The sequence below is a fragment of the Aquarana catesbeiana genome, linkage group LG01, assembly GCF_042186555.1.
Source record: "Aquarana catesbeiana isolate 2022-GZ linkage group LG01, ASM4218655v1, whole genome shotgun sequence".
NCBI lineage: Eukaryota > Metazoa > Chordata > Amphibia > Anura > Ranidae > Aquarana > Aquarana catesbeiana.
Genome location: NC_133324.1, coordinates 403,487,687 through 403,508,716, shown reverse-complemented (window position 1 = coordinate 403,508,716; position 21,030 = coordinate 403,487,687).

The window sequence follows — 21,030 nt, the reverse complement described above, 5'->3', positions numbered from 1 at the left end:
AAGGGTTCTCATGGGGAATGGCCTAATCTAATGTTCCCCCAGCGCAAAGGCCTCATCTGCCACAAAGACAAACGGGAGGCCTGCCATATTATGCGCTGGAGGTGGCAACCCCAAGCTGCCATTCTGGAGACACCTGTAAAATTCAGTCTGGGCGACGACTCCATCCGACATATGGCCATTTTTCCCCATGTCCAGATACCACCGCCGACAACACAATACTACTGTACCCCTTGTAGTTGTAGTAGTATGACCCCGAGTTGGGGGGTGCGATGATCCAGATGTGCTTCCCACCTATCGCACTACCGCAGTTGTTGTTGGGAAAGTCTCACTGCTGGTCAAATTGGGAGGTCATAGTCTGCTATTTTCTGTGGGTTGGAAGGAAACTGTGGAGTCAAACAAGAAAATAAAAATTAGTACTTTTGCACATAACATTGCAAGCAGATTAGACACAAACATTCTTGGCCAACGTAAGTAGAACATTTATTGACATGAGTATTTAAAGACAAAAGTATAAGGTCCACTTATCAGATTCCTCCCCCCTCTGATAGCCCATTGGAAAACTTTTATGGTGGCGGGGAATGTTTTGGGCAGGTAACCGTCTCCACTTCATTGAGAGCTGAATGCATAAATAATGTCTGTTACTTTGGCCAGCCCCTCCTTACTAACACTATTGGCAGCCCACTGGACAGGTAAGAAGTGTCATAATCCAAAAATATGAATACACACTGTCCAAATTGAAGCACATTTTTACATTCTGCAATTACCTATCAAGATAATAGGAGAACAAAACTGTAAACAGTACCATTTGAAAGTATTCAGGCAGGCACTTGCACTACATGCTTTGGTGAATTCATCCATAAATATGAACACAAAAGAGGTAGGTATAGTGTGTATGGGTTTGGCAAAGTCAGCAGATAGAGTATTGGTATTGGTGGGGGGGGGGTTCCAAATGAGTTTTGGCCTAAAAAAAAAAGCCTCTTGCACTATGCCTGAATTTAAGGACAACAATAACATTTGTACACATTTTAGGGGGTGTTTAGGGTAAGCACTACAATGGATCTGACAAAATACATTGTTACGTGACTAGGCTAGGTGTGTATGGGCCCAGGAGAGCATGCTGGGGAGGTTAGTGAAGGCAAATATGCATGAAGGACAAAAAAGGAGCATGAAAAACTTACGGCATATATGAGGACAAAGAGGACATTCACAGCATATTACAATCATGGTAATTATTGAATGATGAAATATACAATACATTAGCAAACATTAAATACATAGAATGTGATGTTAAAGGATAAAACGTACCTTAATATAGTGCTTCTGCAGGACCTGAATGATGACAGAACAGATCTCTGGAATAATGATTCCCAGAGCCTGGGGGGAGATCCCAGTCGTGAACTTGATATCCTGGAGACTTCTCCCCGTCGCCAAGTACCGCAAGGTGGCGACGAGCCTTTGCTCTGGAATGATGGCTTGCCACGTGCAGGTGTCCTGCTTGGTAATATTGGGGGACAGCAAAGCCAACAGACGGTGAAAAACGGGGTGCATCATCCGGACATAGTTCCTAAAATTGTCAGGATTATTCTCCTGAAGCTCCCGCAGCAAAGGCATATGAGAGAATTGGTCACGATTAAGTAACCAATTCTTGGTCCATGAACTCCTCCTCCCCCTGTTCATGGACTGGACAACAAGTACGTAACCGCAACATGGCTAGAAAATGGTCAACTGCTCAGAACGAACTGACAGAACGCACTGAAAATCAGAAAGGACCTGAGAAGAACGAGCTGAAAATCAGAAACGAGTGCACAAGAATGCACTGAAAAACAGAAGCAAACTATAAATGGAGTGCACTAAAAGACTGGAACATACTGACAACATGCACCAAAGAACAGATACGAACCGACAAGCACAAACTGAAAAGCAGAAAAGAATTGAAAAGCACGAGGCTGAAAAGCGCGAATCGTGTCTCACCAAACTTCTACTAACACGAGATAAACACGAGATTAACAGAAGGAGCCCAAAGGGTGGCGCACTGGCTATTGAGCTTCTTTTTTATCTGCTCGTCATACGTGTTGGCCAACATTTGTGTGACCGTGTGTATGCAAGACAAGTTTGAGCCAACAAGCTTCGAACAAAAATCCACGGTTTTGTTGGAGGAAAGTCCGATTGTGTGTACACGGCATTACACAAATGCCTGCATGAAAACCTGGAGCCCAGGGTAAGAAAGACTTAATTTCCAATGTGCCTCTCAATGCTTTATTTTCCATTTTGTCTTGAAGTGTGCCTTCAATGTTCTTGTCTTTCGTGAGTTTTACACTGAATGGATGATTTTTACAATAAGGTTTAAAATGAATATGCTTTTGGAATAAATCCACTTGACAAATGTCTATTCATTACCAATGTAATTGGTTTTTATTATAGTGGGGACATGGAGTCCTGAACAATTGAATTTCCATTGTCATAAGTCATGTAAGCTAGTTAGCTAAGTATTAATAAATGTATTTAAAATTTAACATGCAAATAAAAAACCTTATACTATAAGATACTACTGTTAAGCTTTAAAATAGCACAGTTCCAAAAAAATACAGAAATAAACTACTAAGGTAATATGGCGTTATCTCTGCCCCATCAGTTGGTCATCTTTGGTCCAGACATGAAGCTGTAGGTGTAGGTATAGTATTGCTTCAAGAGGAACTGCAATCTGCTCACATAATTTGTAATAAAAACATCTTTGCCATTCTGAAGCTTCCCTCCAACCAATTTGCATACTTTATATATACTGTGATTCTCTACTTGCCAAATATGCTGCAGAAATCTCCCTCCACTGAGTCTGGCAGTATCCATTTTAACTGTGGGCAGCTGAAGCTGCTGCCTGTTCACTTACTGGATTTACACAGACACACAGAGGCACACTTCTGCAGCCCTGCAGCTCTCATTGGCCCTCTTATGACTCATGCCCTTCCCTTCCTGGCAAACTCATGAGTGTGAGAGAGAAAGCCTTTTTAGGACAATAACGTGCATATTAGTCTTTAAAATTCACACTTTTGATTTCACACGTTCGAGTCCCATAGACTTTAACGGTGTTCGAATGTTCGTGCAAACTTTCGGTCCGTTCGCATGTTCTGGATGCGAACCGAACCAGGGGGTGTTCGGCCCATCCCTAAATTTCTGTACTTGCCAAATATGCTCCAGAAATCGTCCTCCACAAAGTCTCACCATTTTAACTGTGGGCAGCTGAAGCTGCTGTCTGTTCACTTCCTGGATTTACACAGACACACAGAGGCACACTTTCAGCTCTGCAGCTCTCATTGGCCCTCTTATGACTCATCCTCCCCTCCCTTCCTGGCAAACTCTTGTGTGAGTGAGAGAGAGCTGTGCATAATGTCATAAGCCTAGGCTTTTTACCAGACAAGAAACAAGAAGTGGGCTGTATAAGTTATTTACTGGCAGAAAAAAAAAAATGTTTTACTATCCAAATTTAAAACAACAAGGGCAAAAGATTTAATAGATGGAAAGTTGAAAAAATGAATGAAGGTCTGCTTTCAGTTGCAAAAGTGACCAGCCTCTGCATGTGCAGGGGATTCTTGCTCCCCCACCAATGCATACCAATGCATGGGCCAGCCTGTTTTATACTTACCTAGAAAGGCAGGGGAACTACTATTCATTTATTCAGCTCATCACTAGCCAAAAAGTCATCCATAGTGCAAGTGTTGTATGGTTAGTAAGAGCTGAACAGAAGAGTAGTTGCAGCTCTGAGATGGGCAAGTATAACGTAGGAAAGCCCAGTAGAATAAATGTGGAAGACGTGTTCATTCCTAGAGGCCCTATGACTGGACATTTATAGCATAATCCTTAAAAACAATTTTTTTTTAAAAGACTGAAGTTTAAAAAAGTTATATTTAAGCTTCTAAGTGCAGGAGCAGAACTTTGTAGAGCGCCAGTCCCACATTAGCTTGCCCTACATTCGATTACAATTATTATGATGCTGTTGAACATTTAAAGTGGTTCTAAAGGCTGAAGGTTTTCAACCTTAAAGCAGAATTCCACCCACATTTGAGAGGTGGTCTTAAATGAAAGACCACCTCTCCACCCCTCGTTTTTGGCTAGTTAAAAAATTATTTGCTTCTTCTAACTTACCTTTTTATGAAGTACAGCCTGTACTTCTGATCCATCTGGTCCTCAGCGCAGGACGTCATATCCTCTTCTTCGGCGAGCCCCCTGATGTCTTCTGGGACATGTGTGTGTCCCACATGCGACTCGCGCATACGCAGTAGGAAATGGGCAATGATGCCACAAGGCTCCACTGCCAGTTTTCCTTAATTAGAATGGCGGCGCCTACACCCGATCCGATGGACAAATCGGCCTCGGGGGGCCGACATTGTGGGCTCCCTGGACAGGTAAGTGTCCTTATTAATAGTCAGCAGCTACAGTGTTTGTAGCGCTGTGTGATACTGAACCTTACAAATGCATAAATAGTGCCATAAACAATGAAAATCAATATTGCTAAAACATGTAACTATGAATATAAAAAAAGATTTTTTTGTGTAATAAGCAAGCTCACAGTGAAAAAAATGCAGTATTATTCCTTAATATCAAGTGTTTAAAAAAAAAAAAAGAGAGAGATTTTTTTCTCCCAATTTACATCAATCCACAGAGACAAAGGTGCAAATTGGGGTAATATATGTATTAATGTCCAAAAGGTGACTCTAGTGATGATAATCCTGATCAGAAGAGGGTGACTTCACACACGTGCCCCCCTCCCCCCCTTGTGAATGCGCTCACCTCCAACAGTGCGACCGCACACTTAAGTTTGGTCCACATAAGCAGTTGAACCACTCCTAAGCTCTAAGCGAAACTGGCTCATCAGGATCCCACAGGGAAATTTAGAGAAGTTGTCCTCAATTTAAAACAAGAAAGAGGCTGGATAGTGCATTATCACTAGTTTAAAAATGTATTTAGAAAACATAACATCAGAGTATTCACATATTTTAGGTGCTTCCAGCACACCAAACTATAAAAGCATTAAGCATAGGATTCCTCTCCAAATGACTTCCAAACTTGTATGTGTCAGCAGCTTGTACAAACAAGCATGTATCCAAGCTCCTCCACCGTCCTGGCCCCTCCCCTACAAGTGACGATACAGGGCTAATCACGTGTCTTCCTCAGGGGGATCTTAAGACACGTGATTAGTCCTGTGTCGTCACATGTAGGAGAGGGGCCAGGAAGGTGGAGGAGCTCGGATTCACACGCATTCACATGGGGGGGGGGGGGAAGCACGTGTGTTAAGTCACCCTCTTCTGATCAGGATTATCATCACTACAGCCACCTTTTGGACATTAATACGTATAATACCCCAATTTGCACTTTTGTCTCTGTGGATTGATGTAAATTGGGGAGAAAAAATCTCTTTTTACTGTAAGCTTGGTTGTTACACAAAAAAATATATATATTTTTTTATATTCATAGTTACATTTTTTAGCAATATTGATTTTCATTATTTATGGCACTATTTATGCATTTGTAAGGTTCAGTATCACACAGTGCTGCATTTTTTTGTTTTTTGTATAAATGTTTTCACAGATTATGGGATTGTGATCAATGCTTAGCAGCTGTGAATTTGCACTTTGTTTGACAGGAATTGTTATACCACAACTGGCGCTAGGTTGTAACCTCAGGTTACTTTATACCTGACACTGATTGCAGTCTTAGGTTGCTCTAGAGTAGCTGGCAGGATTTATATGTTTTTATATTAGCTACAGTGTTTGTAGCTGCTGACTTAAAAAAAAAAAAAAATTGCGGGTGGAACAACGCTTTAATGCATTTTTGTGTAGCTCCATCCCCAGCCCCCCCCCCCCCAAAAAAAACTTACCTGAGCCCAATCTTGATCCAGTGCTGTGCACGAGAGCAGAGGCTCTCTCCTTCACCATAGGCTCAGAGATCAGAGACAGCAGCAGGAGCCATTGACTTCTGCTGTTGTCAATCACAGCTGGTGAGGAAGGAGTGGGGGGAGGAGCCGAGCCGCACTCTGTGAGACTTTGGATACACAGAGCAAGCTCAGGAGCGAGCCCACAAAAACTAGCTCTGGTGGGCACTCTTAGGTCAGGAGAGCCAGGAGTGCCGACAGGGGACCCCAGAAGCAGAGAATTGGGGCTACAGAGCTGGTAAGTATAACATGTTTGTGATTTTAAAAAAATGAAGGGTTTACAATTACTTTAAAGCTGAACTCTAGATATGATTTTTATTGCACAGTTATGTTGGTCCAGCTTGGACCACTGTAAATATACACATCTTATACATGGGCGATTGCACGAGAATCTGAAAACACTGTAGTTGCTAACACTCCTACCGTCATAGCAGCGATCTTCCAGATGCTTTGCCAAGCAGCTTCTCTTTTGCATCCTAACCACAGTGGGTCACTTGCTTGGCTCTGCCGCCATGCACAAAATGCCTTGTTTTTTTTTTTTTAAATAGTATAAGGCGTTCTCTTATTGGACAAGGTGGGGGTGGTTGGGTGATAACATTACAATCTACACCTCATCCAATCTGAGAATTCCAATGAAAAAAATACAAGGCGTTCTCTAATTTGCTGAGGATCTTTGCTAACACTGTAGTAGCACTGACTACAACAGTGATTGTCAGCTTCCCCTGTGATTGCAGAGCTACGAGACATGCATACTTACATTGATCTAAGCTGGACCAATGTAACTATACAGTAAAATCATACATGGAGTTCAGCTTTAAGATTTTCCAAAGCTGATGTAGGACCCTGATGTCTAGGCTGGGTTGCTCCTAAATTTACCTGCCAGGTATCATTGCCTTGGCCAATTGTGAGGGATCAATTGATTTCACCCTAAGTCTGGAATTGCTGCACTTCTCTCTTCTGTCATTAGATGGTCAAGTATCTGGTGACATTAGATAAGACAAGGGCATTGCAAGGACAGATTAGGAATAGATAGGAAGGACAAAGAACAGCACCTTCTAAGTGTAGCAAGTTAGGTGATTTAATAGTTAAAATAAAAGTGGAAACACTCACAAACAAGCGATATTATCCAGCATGGTATATAGTGTGTTCATCCGCACTGTCTCGGGGTGATGCCTTGCGTCACTGGCTATGGTGGTGGTCCATGATCTGGCCGTACTTCGGCCGCACTGCTGGCTCACAGCGCTTCTACTGGTCATCTGGTGTAAGCATTGTAGTTCTAATGTAGCCTTATATGTCAGCCTATCAGATGTTTAAGTAGTTTGCCGTGCCACTGTATTGTTTTTAAGTTGCTATGGTTACCTGCCGCAAGCCTCACAGTACCCCTTCCTGTATGGTGTATATATATTAAACCTACTTAAGGATGGCCACCAGCTAAGCCTGAAGAAGGAGCATGCATGCTTCGAACGCGAGCACCGCCCGCTGACCCTGTACCCAGAAGTGATATCGTCACCGTGCACCGTCGATCCTCGCTCCAGCTACCCAGAAGCGATGTGAGCCAACAGTGCGGCCGGATTACGGCCAGATCACGGACCACCACCACAGCCAGTGACGCAAGGAATCCCCCCAAGACAGTGCGGATGAACACACTATATACCATGCTGAATAATATCGCTCGTTTGTGAGTGTTTCCATGTTTATTTTAACTATTAAATTACCTAACTTGCTACACTTAGAAGGCGCTATTCTTTGTCCTTCCTATCTTCCAGAGTCTCTTCTAACTTTTGAGCTGGCAGCCTTCCAAGGACAACACATTGTTCTCCTTACACGGACTTATTGATTTATGTGGACTTGTTTTATTGCCCAGTGCATTTTTCCCCATATCCATTTGTTAGTTACAAATAGCCATATCCAGAGTGTGCCATATTACCCTATTGTTTGTAGAAATAGATAGGGTATCTCAGCCAATGGGCAGGGATTTTCTTGGGTCCTTTGGCCTGCCACCTGAATGGCTGTGTGGGTGGACGTGCGTTGTGCTGCCCGGACTGCTAAGCCGGAGTTTGGACCTATCCCGAACACATCTGGCTGCTAGGCTGTCTGAGGGCCTATCCAGAAGCAAGCGAGCAGCATAGGGTTGGGATTGCAGCTTGCAGTCCAACCAGAAGTGATGGTTCTGCCGGCTGTGGTCGAAGGTAGAGGGGAAGCTGTCACCACTAAGGGGCCAACCACCTTGTTACCAGGGACCACAGTGAGTAGCTGAAGCAAGTACCGGAGCAGTATTCTCACTAACCAGGGACAGTGAAGAATCGGGAAACTTCAGCGAATGCCAAGCCAGGAACCCAGCCAGTGGGGTGACGCTTGAGGAGTATCTGGAGTGCAAAGCCAGTGATTGGGCAGGGAAGCAGGGGTGACACTTGAGGAAGAAGATAGAAGATAGAAGAGCTCAGTGGCAGAGAATCAGCAAGTCTAATGAGAGCGACTGGGAGCTCAGTGGGCTGAGAGTCTACAAGAAGTGACTGTATAAAAATAAAGGAGTTTGTTACAATTTGTGTTAGAAACTGTTCTAAGACTGTTGCCATAGGAGACAGCGCTCCTACAGTGTTGATGTGGTGTCTTGCTGGATGCCTTTCCCTGCATGGCCTGTAGAAGTCTCTGAGTCTGCTAATTGACATTGCAACTTCCTAAGGGTGTCCTGGCCCCAAACCCTCTCTCCCACTGTTCTGTTGAAGAGAAAATAAATCTCTTTGCATTCAAGAAGTGTCTTGTGCCCATGAATCTACCCTACATTACACCCACTATGCCTTGCAACCCACGCTATACAAAAGGATGTCAGCTGTCGTTGGCTCTGGAGGTTCTCATTAGACAAAAGGAGGCCTGGGACTTTGCTACACTATGTAATATGAAGACCTACCCAAGCTATCAAAATATTTTTTATCCAATCAGGCAGGTTTTTACCTCATATAGTTGTCTGTGATCTAAAGGAGATTGTACAATTAGATTGTAATGGGTGTGGTAACTTTAAAGCCGATGAGACGAATGATCATCCGTTTGTTTTTTTTTTTTGCACACTAGTCTCTATATAGAAAATGAAGAGGTTACTCAAGTTTCGAAAATTCTTGTATGACAGAATACAAGAATACAGAATACAACTTCAGAAGTGTGTGTTGTATTGTATTTGTATTGTATTTTTGACGAATACTGTCCTCATTAAGCAAAAATCGTACGATCTGGTATCGTACAAGAAAAATGCTCATGTTTGTCCTTTCGGATAATTTCAGATGGACTGTCATGATCGGCTCTCGAAAGCTGCGTACTAAGGATCAGATTATTGTACGATCGATTTGAATGCTCTATTTTTTGTATGATTTTCTGATCGTGTGTACTAGGCTTTAGGGAGACCTCACCTTATGTCCTGTTCTGTCTCCAAGGTATGAGATATGTAACCAGCACACCAGGGAACTCCATAAAAGGGTCCAACGCTTTATTGAATAATCACATCACAGCAGAAATGAACAACATTTCCGAACTACACTGGACCCCTTCATCAAGCATGTGACCTGTCTTCTGCTGTGATATGATCATTCAGTAAAGTGTTGGACCCGTTTATGGAGTTCTTTGGTGTGCTGGTGATATATCTCATGCCTTAAAGTCTCTCCGGTCCCCAGGCGGTGATCACTACAGCAACCAATCACTTTATTTTCAGGAACATGTGCATTGGGATGCCAGAACAGGAAGTTAGGGGAACCTCCTAAATAGGGACATAGACAACTATAATATTATAGTGGTTTTAAAGTGTTTGTAAACCTTCCATTTTTAAAAAAATAAAAATAACAAACATGCCTACACTTACCTGCTCTGTGCAATGGTTTTGCACAGAGCAGCCCCAATCCTCTTCTTCTGGGGTCCCTCGCCAGCACTCCAGGCCCCTCCTCTTTATCGGGTGCCCCCACACAAATCTGCTTTCCATGGGCGCAGCCGTGTGTGCTCCTTCCCAAGTCCCACTGCTGTGTCCTTTGATACAGACAGCAGGACTCGGCTCCGCCCCCGCCCCATTGTCACAGCTTTTGATTGACAGTAGCTTGAGCCGATGGCTCCTGCTGCTATCAATCTGTCCAATGACAACGACAGTGGCTGGAGATGCTGCGCTCGTGCACATCTCTGGATCGGATTGGGCTCAGGTGAGAAAAGGGGGGGGGTCTGGAAGGGGGAGTGGGTGGGTGTTGCAGCACAGAAGGTTTTTCACCTTAATGTATAGAATGCATTAAAGTGTATGTAAACCCGATTCATTAACTTTGACCTAGGCACATATACTGTACCTGTTTTCTTATCTCTCTCTCCAAAGCTCTGAGTCCCGTGTCTTTCTTCTGCTCCATTCCTCTGTTATCAGCATGATAACTTCTGATAAGCTCTCCGACACAGGAGATAAAAGCAGCTGGAAATTTGTGTCTGGGAGGGTGCTATAAATAGATTAGCAGAGAGCTTGTCTATTCACAGCACAGCTCTGCATGTTTCTTTTAACCTCTGCCTATGTGGGGGTGTGTGCCTTTCCTCCAGTCAGCTCACACAGTGTATGCCAAGACTCCCCCTGCTGGAGCAGTAAGAAAACATTTCAACACGTTGTGCTTTCTAAAGAGTATAGGGAGCAGAAGACAGCAGATATAAATGTAAAACTTATGTAGGGAGATTTGTTTCATCTCTGTGTATCATCTGAGACTGTTCACTTCACTGGGTGTATTTGAGGGTTTACATCCACTTTGAGGTGAAAAACCTGAAGGCTTTACAACCACTTTAAAGCTGAACTCTGGGCAAGTTTTTTATCCCATGCGGTGGGGCTGTGCCCACACTGCATGGGTTAACTGCTCGTTTCATCAAGGGGCAAATAGAAAGCATATACTCACCCGATCTTCTGCTTCAGCGGTACATCTCCACGATCCAACGGTGGACTGTTCCTGACGTCTTCACATCCAGAGCAGGTCAATGGCCCTGATGATGTCAGGAACAGTCCACTGCACAAGACCGCTAGATCGCAAAGGGGGCAGGAGCGACAGGGACTGTCCTTGTGCTGGGAGGATTGGAGGATTAGGTGAGTATATCTCCGCTCTCCAATCTCCTAGAGCAGGGGGTCTCAAAAACTATGGTTCTCCAGGTGTTCAGGAACTACAACTCCATCATGCCTAGTCATGTCTGTGAATGTCAGCATTTTACAATGTTTATAGGGAAGGGTGCCCACGTGTCCCGGATTGCCCAGGACTGTCCCGCAATGAACATGTCTGTCCTGGGCACCTTCATTCCGGAATGCATTGTCCCGGAATGAAAGAGTGGACACAGCCAGTGCAGCCACCCTATTGACTACATTTGCGGAACTGGTTGGTAGGGCCAGCCCTGCCTTGCGTCTAGCAACCAGTGATGTCACAGATTGTCAGACAGTGAGGCCGGGAGTGAGTGCTGCCCTGATTACTCTACCCACTTCGGCAGTCGGCACCTCCTCCTTCTCTGGCGCCCGGCAGCATGCATCAGGGAGTCAGGACAGTGTCTCCCGAGTCCGACCAGCCCACCTACTGTGTGTCAGCCTGCCCGACTTCTGCTACTGCTCGGGTGACAGGCGGTGGGTCCAGTTACCAGCAATGGCAGTGCAAGGAAGCAGGAGTGGCAGAGGCTGTCAGGCTGACCCCAGAGGAGCACGAAGTATCCAGACTCTAGTCCCGGAGCTCCTCCTCCCTGCACTTGACCGCAAAGACTGAGAGCAAGTGTCACCACCAAGAGCTGCAGTCACAGGTACAGATTACATGGGGCTGTGGCAGAGAGAGAGGGCAACCAGGACTGGAATAGGGTAGCCGTGAGGTGGGCGGTGTGCTCTGCTCCTAACATTGGCATGGATTAATGGCCATCGCTCCTCAGGGCTTTCTGCAGGGGGCACTCTGCAGGTACTATCTTAGTGCCTCCGGAGTGTCCCCTTACATCCTCCAGGGTGTGTCATTAAAACCTCCAGAGTGCCCCTTTATTTTTTCAGAGTGCCCCCTCACATCCTTCAGCATGGATGAACAGTAGTACTAAGGGGGCACTGTGGGGGAGGATGTAACAGGGCACTCTGAAGGTACTAAAAACGCACTCTGGAAGAGAATGTAAGGGGTACTCCAGAGGATGTAAGGAGGCACTAAGGGGGCACTCCGGAGGATGTAAGGTGGTTCTGGTTAAGTTAGAACCGCCAGAGTGCCCACTTACATCCCCCAGATTGCCCCCTTAGTACAGTAGTACTGGAAGAGGATGTAAGGGGGATAGACCTGTTGTACTCTCTGCGATAGTTCCTCTGAAAAGTGATCCTAGGGCCCACTTATGACCTTGCACACAGGCCCACTGATTTCATAGTACGCCACTGCCCCAAATATTGGCAAAGAAAGGGAACAAAAATCATCTTTTTTTGGGGGGGGGGGGGTCGTGTATTTTCACAACAGCTGGAGGGCCATCGTTTGGAGATCCCTGTCCTAGACAAAGACGAGCAGTTATCCCGTGCAGTGCAGGCACAGCCCCATTGCATGGAGAGGGAAAAAAATTGCTCAGAGTCCTGCTTTAACTCTTCCCCATACTACCCAAAAATAATAAAAAAACAAAATAAGTTTTGATTGGAGTTTGCATTTATTGACAGCTTTTTTTTTTTTTTAAATATATAGGCTGGATATCTGCTGGATATACAGCAATAAGGATGGAGACATTGGCTAGGCAGCCCATTAGACTGCTATGGAAACTCTGATAACACACACACATAATGATTATTGTTTTGGAAGCCAATAATAAATGATTTGTGAAGCATTTGTCTCTGATCAGGCAGCAGATGCTGCTTGTATGCAGTGTGTGGATGGGAAAGGACAGACAATAGAATGGGGGCATAGACTGAGTGAGCAGCATGCTGGTGCTGGGTACATCTCACAACCCAGACACAGGGCTTCTACAACAGCATGGGGTGATATACTAGAAGAAGGAAAATGCTTCTCCTTGCTTCCACTAACACTGCATACATGGGAATTAAAATCTGCAGAAGGCAAATAGATTTGTCAGCTCACAATAAAGCTTGATAGGGATTGAATAAAAGAGCTGCTCAGCTTGCAGGTTGGCCCCGCCTCTTCTCCGCCTCATTCATACCGGTGTTCTTACAAACACGGCATCCCCTGCATCCTTTTAGATCTGCAAGTCTTTTGGAGTTGCTTGCTCATCGATCAACAATTGTGAGGACACCCTGGTCAGCTTTTAAGCCAGCCATACATTATACAATTTTATTGTTCAATTTCCTTTAGATTTACCATCAACTATGTAGTGCAAGGGCTTCCCTGATTGCATACAAATGGAAAGTATTTGAGTTTGACCTCATAGTATTATATTATATTATTATTATATATTATATTATTATTATTGCTTTTGGTAAATCTAAAGGAAAATTGTATACGAAAATTGTATAATGTATGGCCAGCCTTAGGTGCACACAGCCTGAGATCAGACACACACAAAATTTAAATCTGGATTCTAGGTGTGTCAATTATTACAGCCTGGACCAATTGTAAATATGTATGTGTTGTACCTCTGGGATCCCCCTGAAAATTTGAAATAAGCACACACCGCTATGTCAGTGATGTCCACTAGCTTCCAGGTCCTGTAGCAAACCTCTGCATTGTGAACACAGGAGGTCGCTCGCTCTGCACCAGCACCATTCAGAGAACACTTTGCATTTCTTCAGTGAGTGTAAAGCATTCTCTGATTGGATGAGGTGGCAAGGCAGGGTGGTGATGTTGCGTTCCAATCAGGGAATACTTTGCATTCAGTGAGAAAATGGAAAGCATTCGATGGATGGGGCTGAGAAAGTGACCTCCTGTGTTCAGTAAGCAGCAGGCCATGGGACCCGAAAGCTAAAGAAGATCACTGTGGTAACCATGCCTACTACGGTGATTTCTAGATTCCACCGGGATCACCCAGCTATGGCACATACCTCCAAACATTTTGAGGGACACCTACTAGCAAACGTATGTGGGTATAGGAAACGCCCCTTAAAGCGGGGGAAACACTTTTTGAAAGATAAAAAGTGCATTTTATATACAACTGTATAGATCACACCAAAATGAGGGACAAAGGAGGGGGAAAGAGGGACTTTGTTTCAAATTAGTGACAGTCTCTCGAAATCAGGGACAGTCTCTCAAAATCAGTGATAATCTCTCGAAATAGGGACAGTCTCTCGAAATCAGGAACAGTCTCTCGAAATGGGGACAGTCTCTCGAAATCAGTAACAGTCTCTCGAAATAGGGACAGTCTCTCGAAATCAGTAACAGTCTCTTGAAATCAGGGACAGTCTCTCAAAATCAGGAACAGTCTCTCGAAATGAGTGACAGTCTCTCGAAATCAGGGACAGTCTCTCGAAATCAGGGACAATCTCTCAAAATCAGTGACAGTCTCTCGAAATCAGGGACAGTCTCTCAAAATCAGTGATAATCTCTCGAAATAAGGACAGTCTTTCAAAATCAGTGACAGTCTCTCGAAACCAGGGACAGTCTCTCGAAATCAGTGACAGTCTCTCGAAATCAGGGACAGTCTCTTGAAATCAGTAACAGTCTCTCGAAATCAGGGACAGTCTCTCGAAATCAGGGACAGTCTCTCGAAATGAGTGACAGTCTCTCGAAATCAGGGACAGTCTCTCGAAATCAGGAACAGTCTCTCGAAATGAGTGACAGTCTCTCAAAATCAGGGACAGTCTCTCAAAATCATGGACAGTCTCTCAAAATCAGTGACAGACTCTCGAAATCAGGGACAGTCTCTCAAAATCAGTGACAGTCTCTCGAAATCAGGGACAGTCTTTCAAAATCAGTGATAATCTCTCGAAATAGGGACAGTCTCTCAAAATCAGTGACAGTCTCTCGAAATCAGGGACAGTCTCTCGAAATCAGTGATAATCTCTCGAAATAGGGACAGTCTCTCAAAATCAGTGACAGTCTCTCGAAATCAGGGACAGTCTCTCGAAATCAGTGACAGTCTCTCGAAATCAGGGACAGTCTCTTGAAATCAGGAACAGTCTCTCGAAATGAGGGACAGTCTCTCGAAATCAGGGACAGTCTCTCGAAATCAGGGACAGTCTCTCGAAATCAGGGACAGTCTTTCGAAATCAGGGGCAGTCTCTCAAAATCAGGGACAATCTCTCAAAATCAGTGACAGTCTCTCAAAATCAGGTACAGTCTCTCAAAATGAGTGACAGTCTCTCGAAATCAGGGACAGTCTCTCGAAATCAGGGACAGTCTCTCGAAATCAGGGACAGTCTTTCGAAATCAGGGGCAGTCTCTCAAAATCAGGGACAGTCTCTCAAAATCAGTGATAATCTCTCGAAATAGGGACAGTCTCTCGAAATCAGGAACAGTCTCTTGAAATCAGTAACAGTCTCTCAAAATCAGGGACAGTCTCTCGAAATGAGTGACAGTCTCTCAAAATCAGGGACAGTCTCTCAAAATCAGGGACAATCTCTCGAAATCAGTGACAGTCTCTCGAAATCAGTGACAGCCTCTCGAAATCAGGGACAGTCTCTCAAAATCAGTGATAATCTCTCAAAATAGGGACAGTCTCTCAAAATCAGGAACAATCTCTTGAAATCAGTAACAGTCTCTCGAAATCAGGGACAGTCTCTCGAAATGAGTGACAGTCTCTCAAAATCAGGGACAGTCTCTCGAAATCATGGACAGTGTCTCAAAATCAGGGACAATCTCTCGAAATCAGTGACAGTCTCTCAAAATCAGGGATAGTCTCTCAAAATCAGTGATAATCTCTTGAAATAGGGACAGTCTCTCGAAATCAGTGACAGTCTTTCGAAATCAGGGACAATCTCTCAAAATCAGTGACAGTCTCTCGAAATCAGGGACAGTCTCTCAAAATCAGTGATAATCTATCAAAATAGGGACAGTTTCTCGAAATCAGGAACAGTCTCTCGAAATAGGGACAGTCTCTCGAAATAGGGACAGTCTCTCGAAATAGGGACAGTCTCTCGAAATAGGGACAGTCTCTCGAAATCAGTGACAGTCTCTCGAAATCAGGCACAGTCTCTCGAAATCAGGCACAGTCTCTCGAAATCAGGAACAGTCTCTCGAAATGAGTGACAGTCTCTCGAAATCAGGGACAGTCTCTCGAAATCAGGGACAGTCTCTCGAAATCAGGGACAATCTCTAAAAATCAGTGACAGTCTCTGGAAATCAGGGATAGTCTCTCAAAATCAGTGATAATCTCTTGAAATAGGGACAGTCTCTCGAAATCAGTGACAGTCTTTCGAAATCAGGGACAGTCTCTCGAAATCAGTGACAGTCTCTCGAAATCAGTGACAGTCTCTCGAAATCAGGGACAGTCACTCGAAATCAGTGACAGTCTCTCGAAATCAGGGACAGTCTCTTGAAATCAGGAACAGTCTCTCGAAATGAGTGACAGTCTCTCAAAATCAGGGACAGTCTCTCAAAATCATGGACAGTCTCTTGAAATCAGGGGCAGTCTCTCGAAATCAGGGACAATCTCTCAAAATCAGTGACAGTCTCTCGAAATCAGGGACAGTCTCTCAAAATCAGTGATAATCTCTCGAAATAGGTACAGTCTCTCAAAATCAGTGACAGTCTCTCGAAATCAGGGACAGTCTCTCGAAAATGAGTGACAGTCTCTCGAAATCAGTGACAGTATCTCGAAATCAGGGACAGTCTCTCAAAATCAGTGATAATCTCTCGAAATAGGGACAGTCTGTCGAAATCAGGAACAGTCTTTCGAAATCAGTAACAGTCTCTCGAAATCAGGGACAGTCTCTCAAAATCAGGAACAGTCTCTCGAAATGAGTGACAGTCTCTCAAAATCAGGGACAGTCTCTCGAAATCATGGACAGTCTCTCAAAATCAGGGACAATCTCTCGAAATCAGTGACAGTCTCTCGAAATCAGGGATAGTCTCTCAAAATCAGTGATAATCTCTTGAAATAGGGACAGTCTCTCGAAATCAGGGACAGTCTCTCAAAATCAGTGATAATCTATCAAAATAGGGACAGTCTCTCGAAATCAGGAACAGTCTCTCGAAATAGGGACAGTCTCTCGAAATAGGGACAGTCTCTCGAAATCAGGGACAGTCTCTCGAAATCAGGGACAGTCTCTCAAAATCAGTGATAATCTATCAAAATAGGGACAGTCTCTCGAAATCAGGAACAGTCTCTCGAAATAGGGACAGTCTCTCGAAATAGGGACAGTCTCTCGAAATCAGGGACAGTCTCTCGAAATCAGTGACAGTCTCTCGAAATCAGGGACAGTCTCTCAAAATCAGTGATAATCTCTCAGAATAGGGACAGTCTCTCGAAATCAGGAACAGTCTCTTGAAATCAGTAACAGTCTCTCGAAATCAGGGACAGTCTCTCGAAATCAGGAACAGTCTCTCGAAATGAGTGACAGTCTCTCGAAATCAGGGACAGTCTCTCAAAATGAGTGACAGTCTCTCGAAATGAGTGACAGTCTCTCGAAATCAGGGACAGTCTCTCGAAATCAGGGACAGTCTCTCGAAATCAGGGATAGTCTCTCGAAATCAGGGATAGTCTCTCAAAATCAGTGATAATCTCTTGAAATAGGGACAGTCGCTCGAAATCAGTGACAGTCTCTCGAAATCAGGGACAGTCTCTCAAAATCAGTGACAGTCTCTCAAAATCAGTGACAGTCTCTCAAAATCAGGGACAGTCTCTCGAAATCAGGGACAGTCTCTCGAAATCAGGGACAGTCTCTCAAAATCAGTGATAATCTCTCGAAATAGGGACAGTCTCTCAAAATCAGTGGCAGTCTCTCGAAATCAGGGACAGTCTCTCAAAATCAGGGACAGTCTCTTGAAATCAGGAACAGTCTCTCGAAATGAGTGACAGTCTCTCGAAATCAGGGACAATCTCTCGAAATCAGTGACAGCCTCTCGAAATCAAGGACAGTCTCTCAAAATCAGTGATAATCTCTCGAAATAGGGACAGTCTCTCGAAATCAGGAACAGTCTCTCGAAATCAGTGACAGTCTCTCAAAATCAGGAACAGTCTCTTGGAATGAGTGACAGTCTCTCGAAATCAGGGACAGTCTCCCGAAATCAGGAACAGTCTCTCGAAATAGGGACAGTCTCTCGAAATCAGGGACAGTCTCTCGAAATCAGGGACAGTCTCTCGAAATCAGGGACAGTCTCTCAAAATCAGGGACAGTCTCTCGAAATCAGGAACAGTCTCTCGAAATCAGGGACAGTCTCTCGAAATCAGGAACAGTCTCTCGAAATCAGGAACAGTCTCTCGAAATCAGGGACAGTCTCTCGAAATCAGGAACAGTCTCTCGAAATCAGGGACAGTCTCTCGAAATCAGGAACAGTCTCTTGAAATCAGGGACAGTCTCTCGAAATCAGGAACAGTCTCTCGAAATCAGGGACAGTCTCTCGAAATCAGGAACAGTCTCTCGAAATCAGGGACAGTCTCTCGAAATCAGGAACAGTCTCTCGAAATCAGGGACAGTCTCTCGAAATCAGGAACAGTCTCTCAAAATCAGGGACAGTCTCTCGAAATCAGGGACAGTCTCTCGAAACCAGGGACAGTCCCTCGAAATCAGGTACAGTCTCTCGAAATCAGGGACAGTCCCTCGAAATCAGGGACAATCTCTCGAAATCAGGGACAGTCCCTCAAAATCAGGGACAGTTGGGAGCTATGTACACACATACTTACATTAGTCCAGCTTGGTATGCTAAAATCTGCATATCTACCTTTAGGCTTTAAGGCCACTTTCACACTGAGGCGCTTTACAGGCGTTTTAGTGCTAAAAATAACACCTCTCCTATCACTCCAGTGTGAGAGCCTGAGTGCTTTCACACTGGGGCGGTGCGCTTGCAGGACGGTAAAAAAAGTCCTACAAGCAGCCCCTTTGGGGTGATGGAGGAGCGGTGTATACACCACTCCTCCACCGCCCCTGCCCATTGTAATGCATGGGCAGCGCTGCTGAAGCACCTGCAAAGCGCTTCAGCAGCGATGCTACACGGGCACTATTAACCCCTTCTTTGGCCACTAGCGGGGTTAAAAGCACCCCGCTACAATAAAGGGTGGGTTCGGAAGGGTAGAAGAGACATATAACATGGAAGATCTGAGATACTGTGGAGAGGAGGGAATGATAAACAGATGGAAAGATTGGAAGTCGTTTAAGAAGACGATGAGATATGTGGAGGCTGTAGGAGGATAAGACAGGGTGACTCCGGAGAACTGGGAGAAAAATCAGATAAGAGATTGATGGGGAGGGAAGAGGATGGAGACAGAATGAGGAATGGGGGGGTGCATGGGGGGAATTTAAAATGTATACATTAAATGTAATCAAGTTGGAATCTACGGAATTTGTTTTTAAAATCAAAACAAATAATAATAATAAAAAAAAGCGCCGCAAAAATGACGGTAAAGGGGCGCTTTGCAACCAAACGCCATCACCGCCCCAGTGTAAAAGTAGCCTAAAGCGTTACTAAACCCAGGAGCCTGCATTCACTATATCTGGTCTCCCACAGTACAGAGAACATGGAAATGCAATTATTTTAGTAAATATAAACTGATAAATACCTTTTCTCTTCAGCAGTATATAGGAGTTTTGTGACTTAAAGTTATTGTAAAGTCTTGTTTTTTTTCCTATAAAAATAATGTTATACTTCCCTCCAGACCAGATCCTCCTCTTCTCAGGTCCCTCTTCTGTGCTCCTGCCCCCTGATAAGGTCAGGGATTTAATTTAGAGTTCTCACTTAATATAATGCCTACGTGTAAATCTGTTATGAATGTAACTTTTGGCTGTTGAACTCAGTTGAAGCTGCTTTTGTTTTCTTGTAACTGTATTGCCATGGTGTTGAAGCTTGTGTTCGTAGCCCAAGTGACTCCTGTTGTTGTTTACCCTTGCCCTTTGTGGGGGTTGTGCTAATGCTATTGTTTGTATAATTGCCTATAAAAGGCCTTTGAAAGAGTAAAGACAGCAGTCCTTTATGCTGAGAACTGTGATACAGACATACCTGACTCCGTGTCATCTTTCTTATAGAAGCAATAATTTGGCAAAGCAATATAAACTTAAGCAACTTGTTTAAAAGTTGAATCTAACATTTGGCGCCCGAACAGGGACCCACCAAGTTGCTACAAGAGGTGGCTGAGCTACGCTGACGGAACGAAAGGACAGGCATTCCGGGAACCACAGATCAAAAAACCTGGCCAGGTAAGAAAAAGCTTTATTTTTCTTATATTCTGTGCTCCCCTGATTTGTGCCTATCCGTTCTGTCAGTTACGGTTCTCCTGGTTTTAAAACACCAGCCTCTGTAGTGGTGAGTCTAGAATTACTGCATATTTTAGTTTATATTGCTGGAATTATTTGTTTGTTTTGTTGTTTGTGTCTGTCTTGTCTGTCTTGTTGAGAAAGTGAATGAGCCTTGTCAAGGATGGTATGAGTTAGAAGGGGATTGCCGAACTAAGCAACGGAATGCGCCTTACCTCACATGATTGGGAACTTGAGGGCTTGTGAGCTTGGGGGTCTGACGCTTATGCTTAACCTCACATCTAACTCATAAACCATAGACGGGTTGAGAGTATAAGCCCTGTCTGCTCCATAAAGCAGGGATAAGAGTGTATGAGAGGGATTCCCAGATACGGGGAGGGAATAAGATCTCCAAAAGTCCGGAGATCTAGTCGGATACCTGGCCACTTAAAGGAATGCTTGTATATGTTGTAGCCGCATTTTTGTATATGTTGTAGCCGCATTCTGGTTTGTTATTGGGCTAGCATATAAAGTAATTCGATTTCAGAAATCTCATTCCGGAAGAGGTTTCTAGTATTCTAGCACCCTAGGAGGAAGGCAACGAGGAACTAGTGTAACTTAGCTGGTTTGTTATTGGGCTAGCATATAAAGTAATTATTCATTCTTGTATATGTTGTAGCCGCATTATATTGTACACTAAGTGTCCCACACGCTACCTAGGCAGGACTGTTAGAATGGGCCAGAGGAACACAAAACCCCGTCAGGGAATTGTGGCGCACTATACGGTGCCACAGATAATTAAGAACATTTATGGGAAAACCGAAGCACAGGACTTAAAGGATGTCCTTCGTAA